The following is a 26,337-nucleotide window of genomic DNA, read 5'->3' on the forward strand; positions in this document are numbered from 1 at the left end:
CAAATGTAACCAAGACAAGCTAGGTGGTAAGGCTAATCTGTACGCCACTGGCCCTACATAGTCAAGAATTCGAAAGGGCCAATATAACGAGGACCAAGTTTGCCCTTGTTGTCAAATCTCATTACCCCTTTAATAGGTGACACTTTTAAAAGTACTTGCTCACCAGCCTAGAATGTCATATCCCTTACTTTTTGATTAGCATACTTCTGCAGTCTTTAGTGCTCATATTTCACCTGTTGGCAATTCTGACACTTGACTATATAGTCGGCTATGTCTTTCTTCATACTAGGCCACCAATATAACCGTTTCAAATCTTGATACATCTTAGTCACTCCCAGGTGAATAGAGTATCGTGAACCATGAAATTCAGACAGAATCTTCTGAATTAGTCTATTTATCCGGAGAACACAAATCTTTCCCTTGAAGTGAAGCACTCCACATGCATCAAGTGTTGAGTCTTGAGGCTTGCCCATCAACACTTTTCCTCTAATTTTATTTAAGTTCACATCCTTAAACTGCTTGGTCTTAATCTCTTCTATAAAAGTGAGTCTTATATCAACTTCGGCCATTATCCTACCTTTCTCTGAGATGTCTAGCTCATGAACCTGGCTTCCAAGGCCTGAATCTCTCTAGCCATGGGCCCCTTAATAGCCCCCAAACAAACTAAATTTCCCATGCTCATACGTTTTCGGCTCAATGCGTCTGCTACCACATTAGCCTTACTTGGATGGTATTGGATAGTGACATCATAGTCTCTAAGCAAATCCATCCACTTTCGTTGACTCTAATTCAAGTCCTTCTAGGTGAACATGTGTTATAAGTTGCGGTGATTAGTAAACACCTCACACTTGACGCCATACAAATAATGTCTTCAGATTTTCAGTGCAAACAGTACCGCTGCCAACTCCAAGTCATGAGTCGGGTAGTTCCTCTTATACATATTCAATTGACGCGAAGCATATGCTACAACATTCTTATCCTACATCAACAAAGCACCCAAACCAGAATGTAAAGCATCACAATAAACAATAAAGTTTATACCTTTGATCGGTAGGGTCAGGATTGGTATTGTAGTCAGAAGAGTCTTGAGCTTTTGGAGGCTCTCTTCACACTTAGCAGTCCACTCAAATGGCACCTCCTTTTTAGTTAGCCTAGTCAAGTGAGTGGCAATAGAAGCAAATATTTTAATGAACCGATGATAATAACTGGCCAGTCCCACAAAACTTCTAACCTTGATCACGGAACTAGGCCTAGCCCAGTTCTTAATTGCCTCAATCTTTTGTAGGTCAACCATTGCCTCTTCTTTTGAAACAACATGGCCCAAAAAGGCAACTGAAGGCAACCAAAATTCACACTTAGATAATTTTGCATACAACTTTTGTCTTCCCAAAACATCTAACACAATTCGAACGTAATTTGCATGTTTCTGTTCACTCTTTAAATACACCAATATATCATCTATAAACACTATCACGAATGAATCCAGGAATGATTTGAACACCCCATTCATCAAACTCATGAAGGCTACAGGTGCATTGGTCAACCCAAAGGGCATTACTAAAAATTCATAGTGCCTATACCTAATCCTAAAAGCTGTTTTGGGCACATCTTCAGGCCTAATTTTAAACTGATGATACCTAGACTTGAGATCAATCTTTGAGAAGAATGAATCACCTTGCAACTGATCAAAATGATCATCAACACGAGGCAAAGGGTATTTATTTCTGTTGGTGACCTTATTTAGTAGTCAATGCAGATTCTCATACTATCATCCTTTTTCTTGACAAACAATACTGGAGCACCCCAAGGAGAAGCACTAGGATGAATGAATCCCTTGTCAAGAAGCTACTGAATCTGAGTCTTAAGCTCCCTCAACTCTGTCGGAGCCATACGATAGAGAGGAATAGAAATTGGATGAGTACCTAAATTTAAGTCAATACAGAAATTTATATCTCGTTCAGGAGGCATACCAGGCAAGTCTGAAGGAAAAACTTCTGAAAATTCACCCACTACTACAATAGACTCAATAGTAGGAGATACTACCTCCATATTTTAGATATGGTCAAAGTAAGTCAAACAATCCTGTCCCACCATTTTTTAGCCTGTAAAAAGGATATGACCTTAGCTGGCTTAGGCTTGTACGCCCCTTCCCACTCTAACCTTTTCCTCTTCGGGATCTCTAGAACTACAATTTTTGTATTACAATTAAGTACAGCAAAGTAGGGGGACAATCAAGTCATGCCTAAGATCACATCAAAATCTTTCATGTCTAGAATCACTAAGTCAACCCAAGTTTGGTATCCCATAAACACAATAAAACAAGCATAATACACATGGGTGACTATGAATGACTCTCTAATAAGGGTAGAAACATGCACAGGGAAATCTAATATATCACACAGTGCATCAAAAACCAAGGCATATTTTACAAACACATAGGAATAAGTGGAACTCGGATCAAACAAAACAATAGCCATCCAATCATAGATAAGAATAGTACCTGTGATAACTACGTCAGATGTCTCTACCTCGGTCTTGCCTAAAAATGCATAAAACTAGGCCAGTTTATCCTGACAGGCTACCTCCCTGCCCAACTGAGCTTCTCCTCGACCTATACTACCATTATATCTGCCCACACGGCCTCTCGAATTTCCTCTTAGTCCTCCTTGTGGATGTCTTCTACCATTGCTCCCTCCAGCTGCTGGAGCCACTGTTCTAGCCTGCTGAGGTGTTGAAACTGTCCCACGGGGTGAGGGCACTCCCTCCGTATATGTCCAAGCTCCCCACAATTAAAACATTCGTGATCAAAGGACGGGCGGCTACTTAGGAATGATGCTCCCTGACCCTCATAGGATAGATGCTGCTCTGAAGTACTTGATAAACTGCTAGTAGAAACGGGCAGTGCTGATTGAATTGGCCAGGCAGCAATCACCGGCCTGCTTGACGTATGGAATAGGATCTCTGGAAGTTACCTTCACTCTTAAGCTTCTTAGACAAAGCTTTGTCCTGCCCATCTTTCCTCACACCTTCGACCTTCTTAACAAAGATTGTGACTTCGTTGAAACTCCTGTCAGATGAAGTCATATAGTAAGAAAGTACCTACAGCTCGGGGTTCAACCCCTTCACGAAAAACCTGATCCTCTCCTCCTCTATAATGACCAGCTGAGTAGTGTACCTGGACAATGCATGAAACTTGACCTCATAAGCAACCACTGATAACCCTCCCTGCTCAAGGGCTATAAATTATTCCTTCTTTTTGTCCCTTAGAGTACGGGGCACATATTTTTCTAAGAACAGAGCATGGAAATGAACCCAAGTGAGTGGAAACAACACAGACGAATGACACTCCACATAATCCCTCCACCACTTCTTGCCTCACCCTACAATTGTAAAGTCATAAACTCTATTCTATGCTGGTGCACTATACCCAGCATGTGCAACTTCTCATAGCAATCAAGAATAAATTCATAGGCATTTTCATTTTCAGTACCATGGAAGACTGGAGGTTTGAGATTGATGAACTTGGTGAGCATGTCGTGCTCAGTACCGATCATTACAGGACCCATTAGTGGCCTGGGGAATGCATTTGTGCCTACCACCTTATTTGCTAGCTGAGTTGCAATAGCAAACGGATGAGTAACAGGAGCAGGTGCTGCAGGCATGGTGGGGACAGCGCTAGTGCCAGCCAGCCCACTCAAAAAGGCCATGATCTGCTGAGCTAATACTGAATCTAGAGGGGCAATACCAGCAACCCCAATTTTGGTGTCCTCCTCTGTTCAGCTTGCTCTTGCTCTTCTCCAACTTCCACCTCTCCCTTGAACTCATTCTGGGGAGAAAGAGGGGCCTCATCTACCAACACCTCCTCCATCCAATCTGGCAGGTGCTTCTCTCCCTCTGCCCCTGCCTTGCCTCCCTCTCCTGCCTCTCCCTCTTCCACGCACTCGAACGGTTGGCTCTTCTTTTGGCTCCACTAAAGCTACGAGCCTGACACCATTATAGCAAGTGTTTACCATTTGCGGACAAAAGAGTGAAAGAGGTTAGATACCAATTTGGATCGCCAAATACAATGAAACTTTTTCTAAAATCTGATAGCCTCTCAAAGAAAAGTAAAGACGTCTCTGTACCGTTCCACAAAACTCTACTAGACTCATCTTGATATGACGAGATCAACGAACCTAGGCTCTAATACCAACTTTTTTACAATCTCGATCCGCCGTAATTGGCACCCACTTTAACTCTCCGATGGGAGAACCATCCTAAACTGCCCAACAACAACAATCGCAAAGTATACACAATCTTAAAGATGCAGAAGCAGGTTTAAATCAAAAATAAATATTGAGTTCCCATAAACTCAGAAAATATTTAGTTATCAACCTAAAATATGCGAAAGTAAATACATCCTAGGAACTAAAAGTCATTCGTACTAAAACACTAACAAATGTCAATGTAAGAAAAATGGGAACACTTCCAAAAAGAAGTCAAAATACTAAATAAAATCTAAACATCTAAGTCCCGAAATATAAGGGCTCATATACAAATTTGAAAGCGAATATACAAATCTCTAAAGTAAATATACAAATCTGAAAGTGAATATATAGCGAATATACAAATCTCTAAAGCAATTCTGGAAGTGGATATATAAGATTGGAAGCGAATATACAAATCTCTTTGAAATCCCAATTTGTATAATGCAACGAGATATACAAGCGAAAAAATCTAATTTGTATAATGCAGTAAGATATACAAACGTTAATGACCATAGCAAACATAAATATAGCTATGGAGAGTAATTATGAAAACTATACTCATAGAGAATTATTAAGCTTGATATGTTTGTCATTTATGAAATTTTTCCAAAATAATATAGCAACAAATTTAAAACATAGCAACCAGCTGAATATTAGATGTAATATTCTTTTACAATTAAATAGGGAAATTGGGTAAGTTAAAAATGATTGAAATTGAATAGGAGAAATTGATATGTTAAAAATGAAAAAAGTTGTCTGCCACAATAAGGGGTGTTCACGGATTGGTTTGGGTCGGTTATTGATCAAAACTAAAATTAAATCAATTTAATCAATTTTAAAATTATTAAACCCAAACCAATTAAAATATACATCCAACGGTTTGGTTATTATCGGTTTCGGTTTGATTTGGTTTGGTTCGATTATTCGGTTATTAACCATACACAAAAATAAAAGAAACGATTCATTCAAAATAAAAGAAAAGACAATAATTCATTCAAAAAAATAAATTATCTTCTTGTCATTTTGGATCTTATAAATTTATACCAGAACTTTAATTATGTTTAACTTCCTGCTTATATTGTTAGCTAATCTAATGGACTAAACAACATAAACTTACTAAATAATGCATAAATTAATGATATGATTGTACAAATAAAAAACGTATCATATTTTACTATTTTAAATTAGTGTGATGTATTTTTTGCATAAAAAATATTCATAAAAATAATATATTGTGTATATATAATTATAAAAAAATATGTATATAATTTATCGGTTCGGTTCGATTATTTCTTTGATTTTTTTGAACAAAACCAAATATTATCAATTTTTAAAAAATGTAAAATCAAATCAAACCAAATTAAATAAAAAAATTAATTTATTTAATCAATTTGGTTTGATTTTTCATTTTGGATCGATTTTTATCCAAACCGTAAACACCACTAACCACACTGAGATGTGGACCCACTTATAGAATGGAGTATATATGGCTTTGTCAAAGGGCTAAAGGGTCCACACAAAATTAATAGAGGGTGGACTAATCAAAAGTTAGAATTATCAATAAGGGTTGTGGTGGAGTAGTAAGTACTCATTCATCTTTAATCAAGAGGTTTCAGGTTCGAGTCTCCTTGAGTACGGAGTCGCCTTTGTTAGGGAGCGTTTTCTTCCCGCCGTGAATCCAGATTTAGTCGGGCTCCAATGTAAGTACCAAACACCGGATGGAAAACAAAAAAAAAATCAAAAGTAGGAATCGAACACAAATTACTAAAACACCACTAATAAATTAATTAATGACTCTAAACACACAGGTTGACACCAGCTAGGCAACTACTACTCATGCTTCTATATAGTAGAAAAGAAAAGAAAAGAAAAGTACATGAGATTTTGATGACGATATTCAAGTGATTTATATTTATGGAATTTTTTATTTTCGATTCATCAGTTGAAATTAATTAGGGGTACTAGTTAAAATATATAAATTTATACATTGATTATATATATTATATGTGTATTTTATTTATACAAGATGTATACTCATACTTGATATACAAAATCTAAATTAAAAAGTGCACATATTAACAATGCACGAACTAAAAAATTTATGCACAAATCAAATGTTACATAAATCATATTAAATTTTATATTGGGATAATTTTTCTCTGTGGGGCAAAGTCTAACGACCTCAAAGAGCTCTTTGTTCTTTTGAGTGAGTTAATATTATAAAAAGTTTCTCCTATTATATAAAATAAAATTATCTAAATTAAGTTTGAAGGGTTATGTAACTCATAAATTAAGCAACCCCATAATCTCTTAGTACCAAATTGTAGGTGCACACGATTTTCTTTAGTTTGTTCAATATTATGTTAATTTACATTCTCAACTCGTGCGTTTTTGTTAAGTTCGAGACAATATCAAGTATGATAACGAAGCAAAATGAGTCCGAACAGGAAGGAGCAGGAAGAATGAGGATGTATAACAACCTTCAAAGATAACTCTTTGGCCTTTCGATTCGGTTTGGCGATTTTGCCTTTTTAACACCTTGTTTGGATGGTTGTTCTCCGTTATATTATATTATATTGTTAGTTTAAATACAATATTTATTTTGATTGTTACTTAAATTCTATTGCATCGTATCGTTTAAATCCATCGTTAGGTAACGACGAAAAGACTCATTATGTAATGATCGATTTGGTGTGTTCGCGTCGTTACCTTTATATTTTCTTCTCATTTTGTTTTTATTTATTATTTAATAATTATATTTCATCTATTACCTTACCATTTCATAGTAACTCTACCTCATATCATACTTTTCTTGTAAGTTTTATCATTCGAATCATGGATGTGCCACATTATGTAACGACAGAGAACGCTACAAATCTATCCAAACAATATATTCACTAAAATAATACAGTATTATATAATATAACATAATACGATATATTATAAAATAATACATAATAACCATCCAAACAAAATATAAGTGATAAAGAGATGATGTTTCAACCAGAAAGCGATAGTGAATTTTAAACTTGACAAGCTCATCTAAATTGGCCTCAAAAAGCCGTCGAAAAGCGAACGGGTCAAAACTTTTAAAATTTTCTTCGACTACTATCCTTACAGTTATTTTATTATTTTTTTAAGGAAAAAGATAAACAAAGACAAACTCATACAGTACATTCCTTGACTTAGTTGGTTTTTCAAGAGAATATTTTTTCCTTAGTCTCGAAGCAATCCAAATAATTCTTTTTGTTAATCATTTAGTTTAAAGATCTGATTAATTTAAATTAATGTTAAGCAGATTTACTAAGGTGCTAAAATGCTTCTTACCAACAAGTTTATCAAAATAAAGGTGCTAAAATGCTCCTTATCAACAAGTTTTTCAATTTGATGCTCGAATTTCAAATTTAAGATTCAAATTCTAAACCTCTTATTAAGAGTACAGAGATTCTAACAATTTTCATATTTCGAACTGATAAAATAGTGCACTTTTTTTCTATTAACATTCGATCAAATTTTTAAAATCTATTTATCTTAAAAAATTATTCCAATAGTATGATACACTTTTTCTTCTTTATTTTTCACTTTTCCCTTTTTGTAAGAGTTAGGTCCAAACCACACTTCTTTCCTATCGCTTTTTAGAAAAAAGTGTCACTCCTCTTTTATGAGCATCCGTTCGGTCTCAATTTCTCCATGAATTGGTGAAAAGAAAAAATGTAATGGAACCTAAAAGGTTTGGTGGTAGTTTTGAGTTTTACAAAATATGGATATCCCTAAAAGTTTGAGAGATTTTTATATTTTATATTACTTAATTAGTCCAAGCTCAATTAAAATGAGTTAATAGGATATAATTTTATGTTATAGTATAAAAGTTTATGTGAGTGTAAATTAAAAATATGACTACGTGGTGTAATGTGTTATATCTCTATCTTAAATTATCAATTGTGTTTTTTAATAACAGTTATTTTAAATTATTTGTTATTTTTGAAGTTCAAGACAAAATTTATAATTTTTTTCCATTTTACCGTTAGTAGTAATTGTTCTTGAAGATTACGAATACCTTAATATGATAATATTGAGATGACACATAAACAAAGTAAATATTCAATGAAAATAGATAATATGTTAAAAAATAAATAAAGATAAAATAGTCAAAATTCTCATAATTAATATTTTTTCTAAGGAACATGTGAGAAAAAATACAACAATTAATATGAGATGGAGGAAATATTTTTCTAAGAGATTCACCAAATTTTATATGGTTTCATGTTGTTTTCTTCTTGAAAATAAAGTTTATTAGATATTGGTATTGTTAACAATTGATATCATCACCAACATGAGTTGTTGTATAGTGGTGGGACTACTTCACCTATAACCAGATGGTCTCGGGTTTGAATCCTCGATATGAAAAAAATTATGTTGGAAGAGTCACCCCTAAATGAACCCTGCAATGTATAATCCGAATTTAATCGAAGTTCCACGGACTTCGGCCGTCGGGTGGGAAATCCAAAAGAAACAATCGATATCATCATTCAAGCTTTTCCATTGTTTTTCAAACTTTTTTTTAAAGTTTGGTTACATGTTAGATTGACTTATTATTTTGGTTAGTTTTGAAGATGGTTTCTTTAAGTGAATTCTTTAATCACTCATAAATTTTCAACCTTTTTTTTTAATTCTATTTTCAAATACTATTTGCTTTCAACTTTCACTTCAAAGGTTCCTCTCTCAAACTCAACTCTTTAATCAAAAAAATAAAAATTGTGAAGAACTTCAAACTTCAAATTTCTAATTTTTTTTAGGAGTTTTCGAAAATAAATAATAGGCAGTTGATCATAAAAATCAATTATTTTTCACTTTACGCTAAATTTGTTGTTGAATATTGTAAATAAATTTATTTTTTGGGAAAACTATAAATATCTTCTTTTTTAAAAAGTAAAATATGGGCTTTTATTGATAAATGAAAGAATACATGAAATAAAACAACTCATTTGGGCCTATTACCCAAATCTAATTATAGAAACAAGTAAAAAAGTATAGGTTTAGGCCAACTAATCTATTCAAATTCACCCCATGACCCTATATATCACCTTATCCTCCTCTAGGGTTTCCTAATCCATACCTCCTCCTAAAAATCCACCTCTTCTCGAGGAGATATGTTTTGGTGTTGGTTCACTCTCCAATTTTTCTTTTTCGCTCTTTGGATCATCAACAGTCTTCATTAGTTCTTCCATCTACTGTCTTGCTCAGCTAACAATGGTGACTGTCTTGTTGCATTTCATCATTTCTTCTAAGTCTGTCATTTTTGAGTTTCTTTCCTCTTTAGTTGTGTTCTCAGGTATGGTGGATAATGCATCTCATAAGTTGTTGTTGGGTCTTTTTAAATGGAAGTTTGCCTTCTCTCTAGGTAATAATCTCCACATCTTTCCCTCTTTGTTGTTTTCCCTCTTTAACGTTCTAATCTTCCTCCTGCTGCAGTTGGTGTCTGACCGAAGTACATGGGTAGCTCCAGTCCACCACTCTACTCTATAATATTGTGCACTTCCAGGTTTAACCATTCCCTGACCCCAGATCCTCCGTTTGCCAGGTCCTTTTTGCTGACTTAAATAGCCTAGGCTAGATAACATTTTCTTTATTTTTGTTGCCCTTGTGCCCCCTTGTAAATGATGTAAATATGGACTCTGTGGAAAAAACATTGTTATGGCTCTTTCCATCCCCCTATCTCCTATTCACAAATACTCTTAAGTATGGGATATTTAGTTTGTCACTGTTAATTGTTCCTCTCCCTTTTGTATTCATGCTTTGATAATCTGTGAATTTGCATATTCCTTCATCTATTGCTCTATTTGCTGAATCGTTTGCTAGTGTTATGACCCGTATTTTTCACATTAGGACAATTTGGGGATAATGGTAATAAGTCAAGGGCAAGGCTATGGTTGACCTTGTTGGATACAAAATTCTTATGACTAAATTGAAATGTGGAAATATTGGAAATTTATTAAGGGTAAAAATTGAAATTTCTCATGTGAAAATATCATAAAAGATTAAGGACAAAATTGGAATTACTCATGTGGAAATACCATAAAAGGTTAGGGGTAAAATTCGAATTTCACATGTGGAAATACCATAAAAGGTTAGGGATAAAATTGGAATTTCATACGTGGAAATACTATAAAAGGTTAGGGGTATACTTGGAATTTTACATATGGAAATACTATAAAAGGTTAAGGGCAAAGGTGGAATTTCAACTTGGAAATATTAGGAAAGGTGAGGGGCAAAATGGAAATTTCACATGGGAGCCTTAGTCATAAAATCCTAGAATTCTCTACACAATTTGAGAAAGAAGAAGAGCAAAGGAAAGAAGAGAAATCAAGAGAGAAAATCGGACAAGAAGACCAAAAAATTACCCCTTCAAATTTCATCCCAAAAATTATAATTTTCTAGTATTCCTACTAAGTCAAGGGTGCTCTACAACATGGTGTAGTTTTTTTGGAAGATAGGAGGCTTGTTTGGTTGATTTGAAGCTTTGGTAAAGTGAAGAAGTTGGAAGGAAAAGGTAAGAATTAATCCAATTTCTTTGTGTTATGAAGTTTGTTTATGTTGTAGTAAGTAGAGATGTGTAGAATCCATGGAAATATGGAAGTTATATGGTTGGATTTGGACATATGAATAAGTTATGTGTATGTAAGATTGTTGGCAAGAAGACTTGAATTTTTGTGTAGTATTTTTATGTAGTATTTTTGGGTAGTAGTTGAGTAGTAGTTATGATAGTTAATTGATGTTGAAAATGGAAGTTGGATGAAATTTATTGAAGTTGGAAAAATGGGTTAGGTGATGTAATGGGAAAAAAATTATGTTTGTATAATTTGTTAGTTGTGGTTATGGTTTTTGGGATATAAATGAAGTTTAAATGGTGTAAGTTGGTATTAAAATGGATTATAAGAATTATGTAATTTTAGTATAATATTATAAGAATATGGAGGTAAGTTATTAAAAGTATGAATTGTTGTTGTTGATTATGAAGTTGAAAGAAGGAAATGAATTTGATGATGAAGTTGAAAGAAGAAAATGAATTGTAATATTTTTGTTGTATTTATGAAATTTTGAGTGAAATATGGAATTGATGAAAATTGGATAACTTACTTGGAATATTTTTCACTTATGTTGGAATGAGTTGAAATTAATTATGGATATGAGATATTCATATTTATTTGGAAATGCAAAGTTTGGTTGAAAGTTGTTGCACTAATTGGAAAATTACACCAATTTATGTTATGGTGTGTTTAAATTGATTATTGATGGAATTGATGTTGTTGTTGGCTTGGTTGTTGATATTGTGGCCGAGTTGTAATCTCGGGGTTGTCATATATATAGGGGAGATGCTGCCAAAATTTTTGTAGACAAGTATTGGAAAAAATGAATTCTTAAAGTCTTATGAATAGTAATTGGTAAATGTGACCAATTGTAGATTTTGGAGAAAACGGAAATTGAACTTGGACAACCGTAAAAGGCCAAAAAGGTATGTAAAGCTTTACATTTTCTTCTCTTGGCATGTCCTAGATGTAATAGGAGTGAATACGAACCTCGGGGATCACTCTACTCTTCGGAATCGACGCTCGAAAATTTCCCTTTTCTATTCAATAGAATTGAATTAGGTAATTATGAATAGTTTTGGAAAAAATTGTCTAAACTTCTAGATTTTGCACAAATGAATTCCGAATACCTTGAAACTCTTCTAAATAATGTTATGAAGTCTAACGCACGTGATTTGTATACGCCACCTCATTTGATCGAGGTGGGCCCCACTATTCTGAATTTTTCTTCGTTATTCCGTTTGAATTACGGTAGGTAGAATTTGAAAGAAACTCTTTGCTATGCTTCCTAATATTATATGAATAATTATTCTGATAATTCCCATAATATATTTGGAAGTACGGAGATAATTCGGAAAATACTATTTTTACGTAGACTATTGTGATATTGGAAGTACTTGTACTATTATTATTATTCAAGTTTCCTTTTATGATTTGTTATCGAAATTATGCCATCGAGTCTGTATAAATGTTTTGTAATTTAAATTGCATTTAGTTTCTCACTACTCCACTCGTGGATGCCTCAATGCTTCTTTCACTGAGCCTGGGCCAGGATATGTTTTCGTGCGTATTTCTCTGCATTGTTCGCCGTGTCCCGACGTGAGGGGGCAGGTATGACATGTACATGGGGTGGTAAATATTATGCCACAGAGTTATGCTGTGCCATGTACATATATGTTTGTTATATGATATGATTTGATATGGCCATCTGATATGATATGATTTGTTACGGAGATATTCCCTACTCTGGTGTTATGATGTGCTGTGGCGCCAATGACAGGAGGGCGACCACGTTTTGTTCACCGAGTCCCATAAAATGGGGCCGGATACGGCATATGTATTTGCATATATGATTTGGGATTATGAAAATTATTTTGAAATTCTGAACATTTATTTTATTTTCTACACATACTATTCATATTATGATTTTATTTATTACAATTCATACTTTACATATTCGGTACATTTTTCGTACTGACCCCCTTTCTTCGGGGGGGCTGCGTTACATGCCCGCAGGTACCGAAGTTCGATTTGCTGATCCACCTGTTTAGGATATTTGCTGCGTCGTTGACAGTGCTCCCTTGTTCGGAGCTTGTATTTTGGTACTGACTTTATCTCTGTATATTTGGATATGTTGGTCAGGGGTACGACGGGGCCTTGTCTCGTCATATGACTATACTATCATCTGTAGAGGTCTGTAGACAGAGTTATATCGTGGGTTTTGTATATATGGTTTGGATTTTTATGTGTTTTGTGATAACCTTTCAACTCTCGTGCGTATATCTACTTTTATGATATATTTAGTAACTTCTACTAATCACTACATTTGTTTATTCAAAAAAAAATAGCCAAATTTGGGATAAGGGTACGTTTGGGTGCCCAACTCGGGCACCAGTCACGGCCTACGGGGTTGGGTCGTGACAGCTAGCTTGTTCCCTTCCCTCATTATATGTTGAAACTTGTGATTTATTCCCTAGGAACACATCTTTATATACTTAACTATGTCATTGATAGACCATGGGCTCCCCCATTTCCCTTTTAGGACTTTGTAGAGCAACATATAATTTGTTTGAATTATTACTTGATTCTTCTGATTATTTTTATAATGCTTGCTAGCCTCTAATATTGCATTTGCTTCTGTCACTGTGCTAGTTGAAATTTCAATAGGAGCACCTTCCGCATAAATAATATCCCCTTTCTCGTCCCTTAGGTTCAAAGCATATGCACTAAGACATGGATTTTCCCTTGATACACCATCTGTATTATACTTTATCCACCCTTCTGGTGGAAATTTACACTTAACTATTTTAGTAGTAGTGTAGGATTCATTTTCCTCTAGTTCTTCAAGCATAGTTGGCCACCTTCCTGAACATCTCATGTTAGGTCTTCTCACTCTTATTAACATATACAAATTTTTGATAATGTTATGAATGACTCTTGCAAAGGATGTACGTTTTTCATCAAGTTTCTTCCTGTTCCTTCTTTTCCATAGTTCCCAAATGATGAAGCTTGGTATGGCTCTATAGTATGGTTTCAAATCTGATATGCTATTTGATCTTGACAATTTCACTATTACTTCTCTTATTGTTAATCCTGTTATATTTATATCTACAAAAGAGCAAAAATAGGACCAAGTCCTATTAGCAAAATCTGACTTTAGAAAGACATGGGCTAGTGTCTCCTAGTTGGGATGATCACAACATCAATATTTAGATGGACCATGTATTCCCCATCTACTGATTCTATCATCAACTGATATTTTGAACTTCCACAATCTCCACATCAAGAAGGTCATTTTGAATAGGGCTTTCTTGATCTATATCCACTTATATATGTTGTTAGGGCTTTTTTATGCCTGATATACCGCCACACAGTTTTGAGTGACAATATACCCTTTGGTTCTAACATCCAGTAAGCTTTATCTTCCCTTGTTCTTCCCTTGGGGGGTTTAACATGCCATATTATATGATCTGACATCTCATCAGAGAACATGTCTCTTACCCTTTCTTTATTCCACTCCCCAAAATTATTGATCTCCTCTATTTTATTTGAACTTTCATCCCATTCATGCTCCCCTTCAGCAATTGTATATAAATCACCCATCCTTGTCCAATTATCATGCCATATTGTGGAATTCCCTCTTCGAACTTGCCACAAGATCTGATGTTCTATGAGATCCCTAGCATGTAGCATCTTTTTTCAAACTTGTGATCCACCCACCATCTTCCACATAACCAAATTTAGATGATTATTTCAGTAGTATTTATTTTTCATAAACTTAGCCCGTATAAAATTCGTTGTTCTAAAGTTCCACCACAACTTATAAAATAAAGCCATTGATACATCCTTCATTAATTTGAATCCCAGTCCTCCTTCCATCTTTGGCAGGCATAATTTTTCCCAACTATTCCAATGTCTTCCTTTTCCTCCAACACAGCTACTTTAGAAAAATTGAACCATAATTTTTTGAACCTGGCTTAACACATTATTTGGAAGATTCATGACTGATAGGCAGTAAATAGGGGTACTTTGCAGCACATGCTTAATTAATATTGCCCTTCCACCAAAGGACAATAATTTGCCCTTCCATCTGTGGATTTTTGCCCTATTCTAGTGATTAATTGTTGATAGTAAGTCTTTTGTTTCCTTTTATAGAATATAGGACATCCCAAATAGTTGAAAGGAAATTCCTTCCTTAAGATACATGTTGTCACTTTTGCAATCACACTTTCACCACCCTGAATACTGTGATGCATATAGATTGCACTTTTGTCTTTATTCATTTTTTACCCTGAAATTTCCTCATATTTTTTCAAAGTATCACATATCATATTCATAGTCCCCAATTCTGCTTTGCACATTATAACCATATCATCCGTAAAGGCCATATGAATTTCTTCTTCTGTTATAAAACATTTAAAGATCTAGACTAGCCGCCAAAATAAATAGCATAGGTGATAAAGGATTATCCTTCTTTAGTCCTTTAGATTACTTGAAAAAATCTTTGGGTTGACCATTGATAAGAATGGAATACCAGTTATAGTTAATCAATTTATAAACCATATCAATAATTATAACTCTAAAACCCATTTTCCTCAAAACCTTTGTTAGGTACAACCATTCAACTCTGTCATAACCTTTCATCATATCTACTTTGATGACTAGATTTGATGGTTTGCCGCTTTTCCTTACTTCAGCTACTATTTCCAATATCAATAAGACATTCTCCGCTATATTTCTTCCTTGAATAAATCCTGTTTGTTCCTAAGAGATGATTATAGGAAGCACTACCTTGATTCTTTCATGAATAATTCTAGAAAAGATTTTATTCACAAAATTACTCAAAAATATAAGTCTCGGGTCTAAGAATGTATTAATCTGCACCTTCTTAGGTATCAGAACCAGGTTAGTATGAGGAATATATCTTAGTAATTCAACACCACAGAAAAAAGCTTTAACTATATTACGAATATCATCACCAATAATGTCCCATGTGGTTTGGAAAAAAGCTCCTATCATGCCATCTGGATCTGCTACACTGTAATAATCTGTCCCCATTGTTAGAAATAGGCCAATGGAGAAGGATTTTTGGCCAGAAAACTTCAGAGAAATTTAGCCTAGGCCAAATTTGCAAGAATTCTGAGTCAGGTGAAGTCTAGGGTGGTCATGTGAATGATGGGAGGTCAAATTTCCAATTTGATTAGATAGCTTGATATCCAGGATGATACAGAATATTTATGGCTTCACAGAATTGCATTCGAGCGAGTAAAACTCCTAAAATTAAATCAGCGTGAAGGGTATAGTTTAATACGTCTTTGGAAGGGGTGTATTGTGAAATGGGGGCTTGGAGAAAAAACTTCGAGCTCACTATTTCCATGCGACCCGCCATAGCAAAATTTCTCCTGCCAGAGCGGCCCGGCCAGAGCAGTATGGGTCCTTCCAGAGTAGGGCCATCGCGACTTAAGTCGTGACAAAGTTCAGAAATGGTCTTTTTCTGCAAAATTAGTTTCTAAAACTTCAAGAGGTGACTTAGAGAGAATTCTATCAACTTTCCACGGATTGCCACACTTAAGGTAATGATTTTACTCCCTAAATTCATTATTTGATTACTAGAACCTAGAAATTATGGTTGATTATCATTGAGGAGAGGGGGTTGAACTGAAAACTAATGGTGGAAAATAGCCTAGGGTGGGGTTAGCATCATAGATTTGGCCTAGGGGTGTAAATAAAACATTGATTGTATGTTCTAGATGTTGTATGTTGTCGATAAACGATTATGATGGAAGTATACTATTCTCGATACTATATTCACCATTATTCTACAAAGATGTATCACAATATTATAAGATTTATGAGTTTTCTGGTATGATGAAATATATTTCTGAGTTTGTAGTACAATGTCCTAATTGTAAGTAGCTGAAGGTCGAGCACTAGAAACCCAGTAGATCGACATAGGAGATACCCATCCCGTTGTGGGAGTGGAAAGCAATAAATGTGGACTTTGTTATAGTTTGCCTCGCTCACGATATTTAATAATAGTTAGGCTATTGTGTTGATCCTTTATATGTATTTACTATTTTCTAGATCAAGAACGAGAAGAACGAACCCAAAAAAGAAAGGCTCTTGCATTGTAAGGTTGTTGAAGCTTGAATTTGAGGTAGGTGATGGTCTAATTCTCTGTATGTGTTTCATATAATTGCTAAATTGCTTCATGATATTCATGTGTGTATATGAATAGGGAAACATGCTAGATTATGTGTGAAATGATCACTTGCTAGCCTATTTTTTTGTGATAAACCTGTTCTTGGTGATATAAATATTGTAAATACTGAATGTAATTGTGATTGTAGTATATTTGGATCGGGTGTTATATTTTGATACATAATTGGATCGAGTATCATCTTCCGATATATAATTGGATCGGGTGTCACGTTCTGACACAAAGTTGATTTTTGTAGGACCCCTGAGAGAACCCTTGTGTGAAGTTATAACATATGGAAGGTATTGAGTTGTAATGTTGCTGAATATGGTTGAACTTGAGATTAGTTGACTTATTCTATATACGTATATGCTTAATGTGTTGAATTTACATGTCTATGATCTGCTTACTAGCTAACCGCGATATCCTATCAGTACACCATTGTTTTTGTGTACTGATAATACGCTTGCTCTACCATTTTATTGAGTATAAGGCATATTTAGCCGGCTGCGAAGTGACCTCGATTAGAAGAGTAAAAGTTTGTTCGAAGTCCAAGAGTGAGCTATTTTGTCATGCTACCGTGGACTTCTTTATTAGTCTCAGCACTTCTTTCGAGACTCAAATGTTCATACTTTATTTAGTATTTTGACTTCTTTTACAAGTGTTCCCTTTTTCTTACAATGACATTTGTTAGAGTATTGATATGGACCACTTTCAATTCCTAGGATGTATTTACTTCCACATATTTTGGGTTGATAACTAGACGTTTTCAGAGTTTATAGAAAATCAACAATTATTCTTAATTTAAACCTACTTCCACATCTTTAAGATTGTCTATACTTTGCGATTATTATTATTGGGCTGTTTAGGATAGTTCTCCCACCGGAGAGTTAGAGTGGGTGCCACTCACAGTGGATTGGGGTCGTGACAATATTGGTATTAGAGACTAGATTCGTTGATCTCATTGTACCAAAACAAGTCCAGTAGAATCTTGTGGAATGGTACAGAGACGTTTGTACTTTTCTTCGAGAGGCTACATGATTTTAGGAAAAGTTTCATTATTTCTTTCCTTCGTGCTATAACTTCATTTCAATTGGTATCTGACTATCCAAATTGATATCTAACCTCTTTCATTTTTTTGTCCGTAGATGGTCAATACCCTCTATAATGGTGTCAGGCTTGTAGATCCAGTGGAGCCAGAAGAAGAGCCAGTCGTTCGAGGGCATAGCAGAGGAAGAGGCAAGAGAGGAAGGTGAGGCAGGGGTAGAGTGAGTGCAACACCTTCCAAAGTGGAGATCCCCATTGAGGAGGTGCTGGCAGATGAAGCCCCTCCTGCTCTTGAGTTCGAAGGAGAGGTGGAAGTTGGAGAAGAGCAAGAGTAGGCTGAATAGGAGGAGGACACCCAAATTGGGGCTACTAGTATTCCCCCTCTGGATCCAATTTTAGCTCAGCAGATCATCACCTTCCTGAGTGGGCTGGCTGGCACTGGCACCATCCCCACCATGCCTGCAACACCTGTTTCTGTTACTCATTCATTTGCTGCTGCAACTCATCCAGAGATAAGGTGGTAGGAACAGATGCATTTTTCAAGTCACTAATGTGTCTTGTGATGACTGGTACTAAACATGACATGCTCACTAAGTTTCTTAAACTTAAACCTCTAGTCTTCTATGGTACTGAAAAATGAAGATGCCTATGAATTTATTCTTAATTTCTATGAGAGGTTGCACAAGTTGGGTATAGTGCATCAACATGGAGGAGAGTTTGTGACTTTTTAGCTACAAGGTGAGGCCAAGCAGTGATGGATGGACTATGTAGAGTGTCATTCACCTGTGTTACCCCCACTCACTTGGGTTTAATTTCATGCTTTGTTCCTAGAAAAGTATGTGCCTCATACTTTGAGGGACAAAAAGAAGGATGAGTTTATGGCCCTGGAGCAAAGAGGGTTATCAACGGCTTCTTATGAAGCCAAGTTTCATGCATTGTCCAGGTACGCTACCCAATTGATCACTACAGAGGAGTAGAAGATCAGGTTGTCCGTGAAGGGGTTGAACCCCAAGTTGCAAGTACTTTCAGTCCTTATGACCTTGTCTGGCAGAAGTTTCAATGAAGTCACAAACTTTGTTAAGAAGGTGAAAGGTGTGAAGAAAAATGGGCAAGCCAAAGCATTGGCTAAGAAGCCCTAGAGTGCAGGTAACTTCAAGGAATCCTATTCTAGAGGGTCAAGCAGGCAGGTGATTGTTGCCCGACCAATTCAGTCAGCACTGCCCGCTTCTACTGGCAGTTTTTTAGGTACTCCATAGCTGTAGTTTTAACTTCTTCTATCGTAGGGTTTGCTTGTAATTTTTCATTCATTTTATTAGTAATCACCTCTGGCAATTCATCTAGCATCCCAAGATCCTCACTGGTGTTCTACATAGTAAATTGTTTTTTTATAAAACTCTATTATTTTCTCTGTTATAGTTGATTGTTGCTCCAACTGTTCTCCTTCTACATTTTGAATTCTATTAACCTGAAGACTGCTTATTCTGCCTTTAAGTATTATGTGAAAGAATTTAGTATTTCTTTTGCCTTTTTTAAACCACTCCATTTCAGCCTTTTATTTTCAAAATTCCCCATCCCTTTTAAGCTGCTGTGTCAATTCTGCCTGGGCCTTATGAAATCTTTCTCTATTGCTTTCATTGGGAAGTAATTCAAACTGCATATCATAAGATCTGATAACTTTCTCTAAGGTAGCTCTTTAAAAATATTGTCAAACGTCTCCTTACTCCATTATGTCAAAGCTTTCTTCACCCTTTTGAGTTTACAATGATATATGCTAAAAAGATCTCCCTAAAAATCAACCTTCCAATATTGTCTGACCACTTCTTTGAAAGAATCTTCTTTCAACCAAAGTTAAGAAATTTGAATGGCTTAACAACCTCCTCTGTAGTCATTTTAAAAGTACATAAGAGTGGATCATGATGTGACCCACTTCTAACCAAGTGTTTGACCTCCAATACTGGAAATATATCATGAATCAGGTCATTACTTAGCACTCTATCTAATCTTTTAAATATGCATTCTTCATCAGTTCTTCCATTCCACCAAGTGAATTTTCTTCCTTTAAATCTAATATCATCCATGTTACACACATTTATACAATGATTGAAGCCTCTAATTTCAGCCTCTGTAACTGGTCCGTCCTCCAATTTTTCTCCCTCTCCGCTAACAACATTGAAATCTCCTCCTATAATCCAGGGCACATTAAACCTCTTTGATAGTTCTGCCATTGATTCCCACAAAGATAATCTTTCACTCAGAATACATTTGGCATATACAATTGAGATTATTACCTCAATTCCCATGCCTTGATTTTGAACTTTAATGGTAACCATTTGTTTGTCATCTCTAACTATTTCTACCTCCATAATTTCATCAATCAAGACCCAAATTTTACCATTTAAATTAGCTACTATATGCTGAATCCCCAATCTTCTCCAGTATTCTTCTATTTCATGCTTGTCTTCAAAAGGTTCAGTTAATCCTACAAAGTAAAATTGATATTGTCATAACCTGAATCCGAGTGAGATGACACTCATCTCAACCCACCGAGACAAGTCAGACCAAAATTCAATAAAAATGGATAGACTCGAAAATAGTATAATAGATAAGTACTACAATAAATGCAAAAGTCTTAAACAACGATAAAACCCCAAATGATTGGTTGTCACATATACAAGCCTATAAAATAATAAAATAGAAATAAACATAAGTCTCAAAAATGCATTTGTCTCACGAATAAAACAAAAACATGAAAAGGAGCAAGAGCGATCGTCGACACCAACAACTACCTCTCAAATGTCTCTAAAGGCCACGGATGAAGAGAAGGGAAATCTGAATCACTGTCCGGGCTTAGAACCTACATAGATATAGTTAGCAAGGGGTGAGTACCAAACAACATGGTACCCAACAACTAAAATAGTAAACAATATAAAGCTAAATAAAATGAGTAGCCCTGACACTCCATCCGAACCTCCCATAGCTACAACCTGATAGTAGAACAGCCCAATCTAATAGCCTATGCACAGATATAGCCCATGTAGCAAGTAAGTCAAATACATTTCCACAGCCCAACAAATAGTGTCAATATCGCACATATTCCACTCTTAATAGACCACATAATAAGGCAAGTAGTCAGATAAACAAGTCAATGCAAACAATGCAATGCGATGAATGCCCAACTTGATGCTAAAGTAACAACCACGAACGTCCCTCGGCGCAATAATAGTAACAACTACGATGCGTGGCACATCCCTTGATGCAATAATATAACAACCACGATATGTGGCATGTCCCTCGATGTAATAATATAACAACCATGAAGCGTGGCACATCCCTCGATTCCTCTTTGTTACTTTTTTCCATATTCATTTAACCAGAACCATTTCTCTTCGGCAAATTTCATAAAAGGGGGACCTCCATACATATTTCAACCCAAATGCAAATGAGAATAATTATGCAATCGATGAGAAGGGAATGAAGTCTAATATCATATACAATCCATGCCTCTAATAACACCAAGTAAGCTTCTTAACGAGACAACAAGGTTAAATCAATTCAATAAGCCAATTCATTAGGTTAATCTCTCATTTATGTTATAACCCGTATTTTGCGCATTTGGACATTTTGGGATAATTATAACGAATTAAGGACCATGCTATGTCTTGACCTTGTTTAACACATAAGTTGATTATGAAAATTTTGGAATTTGGAAATATTGGAAGAGGCTAAGGGCAAAATTGGAATTTCAAAAAAAATGTTTCATGAATTACAAAAAAAAATAGGAACTAAGTGAGTGGGCTTGGGAAAAAAAAAGGAAAACAAGAGAGGCCCAACACAAGGAAAGGGCCCAAGTCTTGGAAACTTAGCCCATTAATTGAGTAGCCTCTATATATATATATATATGTTGATGACTTTTAGTCATCCTTATCCCTTAAGTTGCAAATTCATTCAAAATATTCAAGAAAATTCTAGAGAAAAGAAAGAAGAGAAGAGAAGAAACTAGAGAGGGAGAAAGCCACGATTTGGAGGGAAAAAAGGTGAGTTCTTCGTTTTGCTCCGTGAATTAATTATCTAGGGTGCACCACGATGTTATGAAGGTGTTAGTAATGAAAATTTATGGTTTGGAGCAGCCCAAAACGTTACCAAACAGCCCCGAAGTTTCAGCTGCGCTAAGGAGGTTTCCGAGGCGCAATTTTGGCTAGTTTTGGCCAATTTCGGGTAAGGTAAGGTTTCTCCTTTAAATTTGGGCTTTATGGGGTTGTTTTGAAGTGTATTAGGTACCTTTTATACTGCTTAAAGTATAAAAAAATTGTGGATATGCTCAGCGAAAGCAACAATCTAAATTGAAGTCGTCGTAGTTAAATTGTAGTCGAAATGAGGCGTTGTGCGTGTGGGGGCTGCTGCTGGTCGTGTGGTGGTGTGTTGCAGGGCCTAAAATTGTTCTAAAGGAGGTGGGGGAGATGCTTGTTGCATCCACACGACCCCCGCTTCGTATGATTAAATGTTTTACAAAATGGAAACTAGAAACTCTATTTTTGTATCATAGTTTGGAGCTAGTTGTTTGGAGCTTGTATTGTGTAAGGTTGAAGTGATTAAATTATAAATATGCTGCTAGTTTTTGTTGTTGGTATGGTTGTTGATATTGTGGCCGAGTTGGAATATCGGAGATGTTGAAGTTGTAGGGGAAATGCTGTCCGATTTTCCGTAGCATCGGAACTAGTAACAAACTAGTCGGGGGTAGTGGATAAGGAAATGACTCCTATTAGTATTTGGTTGTGGAGTGGGCTATTGGAAAGTGAAAGGCTATTAATCTTAGTATTACTTTCATGTCAATAGGTTAAGGAGGTATCAAGGCAAGCCGAATTTCTATTAATCCCGAAAAAGGTATGTAAAGCTATCTTCTTTTCTTTTGGCATGTCTTAGCCTTAAGTGATTGATATACGAAATGTGGGGATAATTCCATTCATAGAACTCCAAGTATGACTCATAAGTCTTATTCACTTCTCGATGGTAGAATTCCTATACTAGTTAAGTTATTGCCTCTCAAGGCCTCTATACGATGGAGAGTAGTAAGTATGTAAAGCTAACCGTTCCTTTTTTTTGGCATGTATTTGACATAAGTATGTAAGGCTTACCCTTTTCTTTCAAGGCATGATTCCAATTTTATGGTTTCATAAGTGCTTCCATATTTTCTTTGTTTTCAAAAGCTAGGTGTCAATGGTCCCAAGGAAATGACTACTTTTCCTATAACCCGTCAAAGTTTTCCAAAATGTCTATAGTTTCCCAAAACAAAGGTTTGCAGTATTACAAGCTTTTATGACAATAACAAGGGATATGTTTTAAAACGACATTAATGATGTCGAGGATGAGAATATGTTTATGATAGCTATGATAAGAACGGCTTCATATATGTAAGGTTTACCCTTCTTCTCTCTTGATATGCCCTTGACGTAAGTTATGATGTTACGATGAAATGTTTATGGTACCGAGTCTCTTGATGGGCCAAGTGTGATATGTGTTACTACCTAAGGATCGGGTCGTACGTTCCACGGCACATATGTATATAATGGTTTTATGAGGGAAAGTAGAGGGTATGTAAAGCTTATTCTCTTTCTTCTTTTGGCATAGCCCATAGAAAGCCACGGATGAAGAATGCGCAAGTCCGCAAGAAGCTCTTATTCTTAAGTACACTAAGATGGTTAACGTTTTTAATTTCCTAAAACTTATGTTCTTTTGCCTCGATTCATGTGAAAGTGTCCAACCACCCTAAGTTGGTATAATTTAGGTTGGGGTATAAAGCATGACTCTTATTCACTCCTTTAAGCTAGAACCCTTCTAATAATTGGACTATGGCCTCTCAAGTTTTTTCTATACCTTGGGAAGAAGTAAGTAGGTAAAGTTAATCTTTTTTTTTGATACGAACTTTATGAAATAAATAGACGAAGTATGTGTGATCCCAAGGAAGCCCCCATTCTCAAGGCCACTAAGATGGCCATTTTCTTGACTTCCAAAAGATATTTTATTACGCCTTGATATGAGTAGATGACTCCAAAAGTGCTACTTTGATGCAAACCATAAGGACGCTCCAAAGGTACTTGTTATGGCTATTGTTTTAATTTTTGAGTAATAGTTCATTTGGATTAGTCCAACAAGTCTCCAATGATGGTTTAAATTGCATAGGGTTACTCACTACTCCACTCATGTATACGGTGATATATCTTTCACCGAGTCCCGGGCCGACTATAATATTATTATATGATATACGGATCGGGCCGAACATTCCTCGGTATTACTATATAATATATAGATCAGGCCGAACGTTTCTCGGTATTATTATATAATATATGGATCGGGCCGAACGTTCCTCGGTATTACTATATAATATATGGATCGGGTCGAACGTTCCTCGGTATTACTATATAATATATGGATCGGGCCGAACGTTCCTCGGTATTACTATATAATATATGGATCGGGCCAAACGCTCCTCGGCATTACTATATAATATATGAATCGGGCCGAACGTTCCTCGGCATTACTATATGATAAATGGATCGGGTCGTACGTTCCTCGGCATTATTATCTGTGATAGCACTAATAGCACATAGATGCTTATGGTAACAGAGTGATGTGGTTGTTACACCGGGTCCGCGAACGGGCTGGGTATAGTATGCGATGATAGTATGTATGACTTTATGTTATGAGATGCAGGTACAGGGGTTTGTTGAATGTTATACTTGCCCCTGCATCCCTATGTTAGTTGTGCCCTCCTTTTGATGTTTTATACTTTACATACTCAGTATATATGTCGTACTGACCCCCTCTTTCCGGGGGGGCTGCGTTTCATGCCCGTAGGTACAGGCGCGCGCTTTGGGGATCCGCCAGCTTAGGATTCCACTCAATAACTTTGGAAGAAGCTCCATTGAATCGGAGCCGAGTTTTGGTACTAAACATTCTATGTATATATTTATTTGATTATGGGTATGGTGGGGGCCCTGTCCCGCCTTATGTTACTGTTCTTACTCTTAAAGGTCTATAGACATGTATGTGGGTTGTATATGTATGCGTGTAAGATTGTGCCTATATGTTACGATAGCCTTATCGGATTATATATTATCTTGCATGTTGGTACGCCATGACTCAAATAGGGGACATGTTTACTTATAGTTAGCAGGGGTGTACGCGAGTGTACAGTTCGGGCACCCGTCACGGCCTACGGAGGTTGGGTCGTGACAATTTATAACTCCAATTAATTAATTCTAAGCATTTCTCATGATGCATTATCAATTTTATACTACTTTCAATCAATTCACATAGCACGTAGCAAGAATACACATTCTATGATGCTTACGAAAGTTTAGAATTCCACTTGCCTTGATATCGCACCCAACTATTCCAAAATTTAGACTCTTCCCTTCTTTCGGCGATCCAATTCATAAGAATCTAATCAAATATAAATTCTCAATCAAATTACGGAGCTAACGACACCAAAATTATATTTTTCAGAGACGGACTCAAAAATGGGGTCAAAGACGGAATTATGGGACCCACAATGGGGATCCAAAAATCAACTTTGTAAAAAGGTTATAAATGCACTATAGAGCATGTACCCAAAAAATAGGGCATAAATTGATGCTCAAAACGAGAGAAATCAGCCCAACAAATTAAATCATCATTAAATCTTGAAACTAAGCTAGGGCAGTAGCTATTTTATGAGTTTTTACCTCAAATGAAGGTTCCTCATCCCTTATCAATCATAGAACTATGTTCCCATGAAAAAACCACATAATTTAGAGCTTTGAATCATTGAATTCGGACCTAAAATGACAAATAAATCATCTTCCAAAGTTTATCAAAACTTGAATCCGAAAATGGCTGAGGCAGCACCTAAAGTCGCTAATTTTACCTCACATGAAGCTTCTAATCAAGATTTCGAGCTCACCAATGGACTCTCCATAAAATTTTCTTGAAGATAGCCTCTTGAATCGCCATATTTGAACTTGAAAAGCTTAAGAAATGGGGGTTCAAAGTTGGGAGAAAAATTAAAAATGAGTCTATGATGCACCAGATTTTTTTTCTATTTTTGCTATAATTAAAGTCTCCGAACGGACACTCGGAATTCGTTTGGAGTATGATAAAAATAAAACGGATATGCAATCCCACTAAATTCGATATTATGGACTCAATGAAATCATTGAATTTCCAAAAAAATGTCGTTATGATGAAATTACTCTCCCGAACTCTTTATTGGCCTAAAACT

General features: G+C 35.7%; 2 long non-coding RNA genes across 2 annotated transcripts; both read left to right on the forward strand.

Annotated features, from left to right (window-relative positions):
* The first annotated feature begins 10,430 nt into the window (after nt 1-10,430).
* Nucleotides 10,431-13,052, forward strand: LOC129881732 (uncharacterized). Its single transcript, XR_008765682.1, has 3 exons — nt 10,431-10,797; nt 11,710-11,760; nt 12,851-13,052. It is a non-coding gene; the product is annotated as an uncharacterized LOC129881732 (long non-coding RNA).
* Nucleotides 13,053-22,208: 9,156 nt separating this feature from the next.
* Nucleotides 22,209-24,943, forward strand: LOC129881733 (uncharacterized). The gene is made up of 3 exons (XR_008765683.1): nt 22,209-22,300; nt 22,914-22,961; nt 24,933-24,943. It is a non-coding gene; the product is annotated as an uncharacterized LOC129881733 (long non-coding RNA).
* Nucleotides 24,944-26,337: the final 1,394 nt, after the last annotated feature.

This window comes from Solanum dulcamara, chromosome 3, assembly GCF_947179165.1.
Source record: "Solanum dulcamara chromosome 3, daSolDulc1.2, whole genome shotgun sequence".
In the NCBI taxonomy this organism is placed as follows: Eukaryota; Viridiplantae; Streptophyta; class Magnoliopsida; order Solanales; family Solanaceae; genus Solanum; species Solanum dulcamara.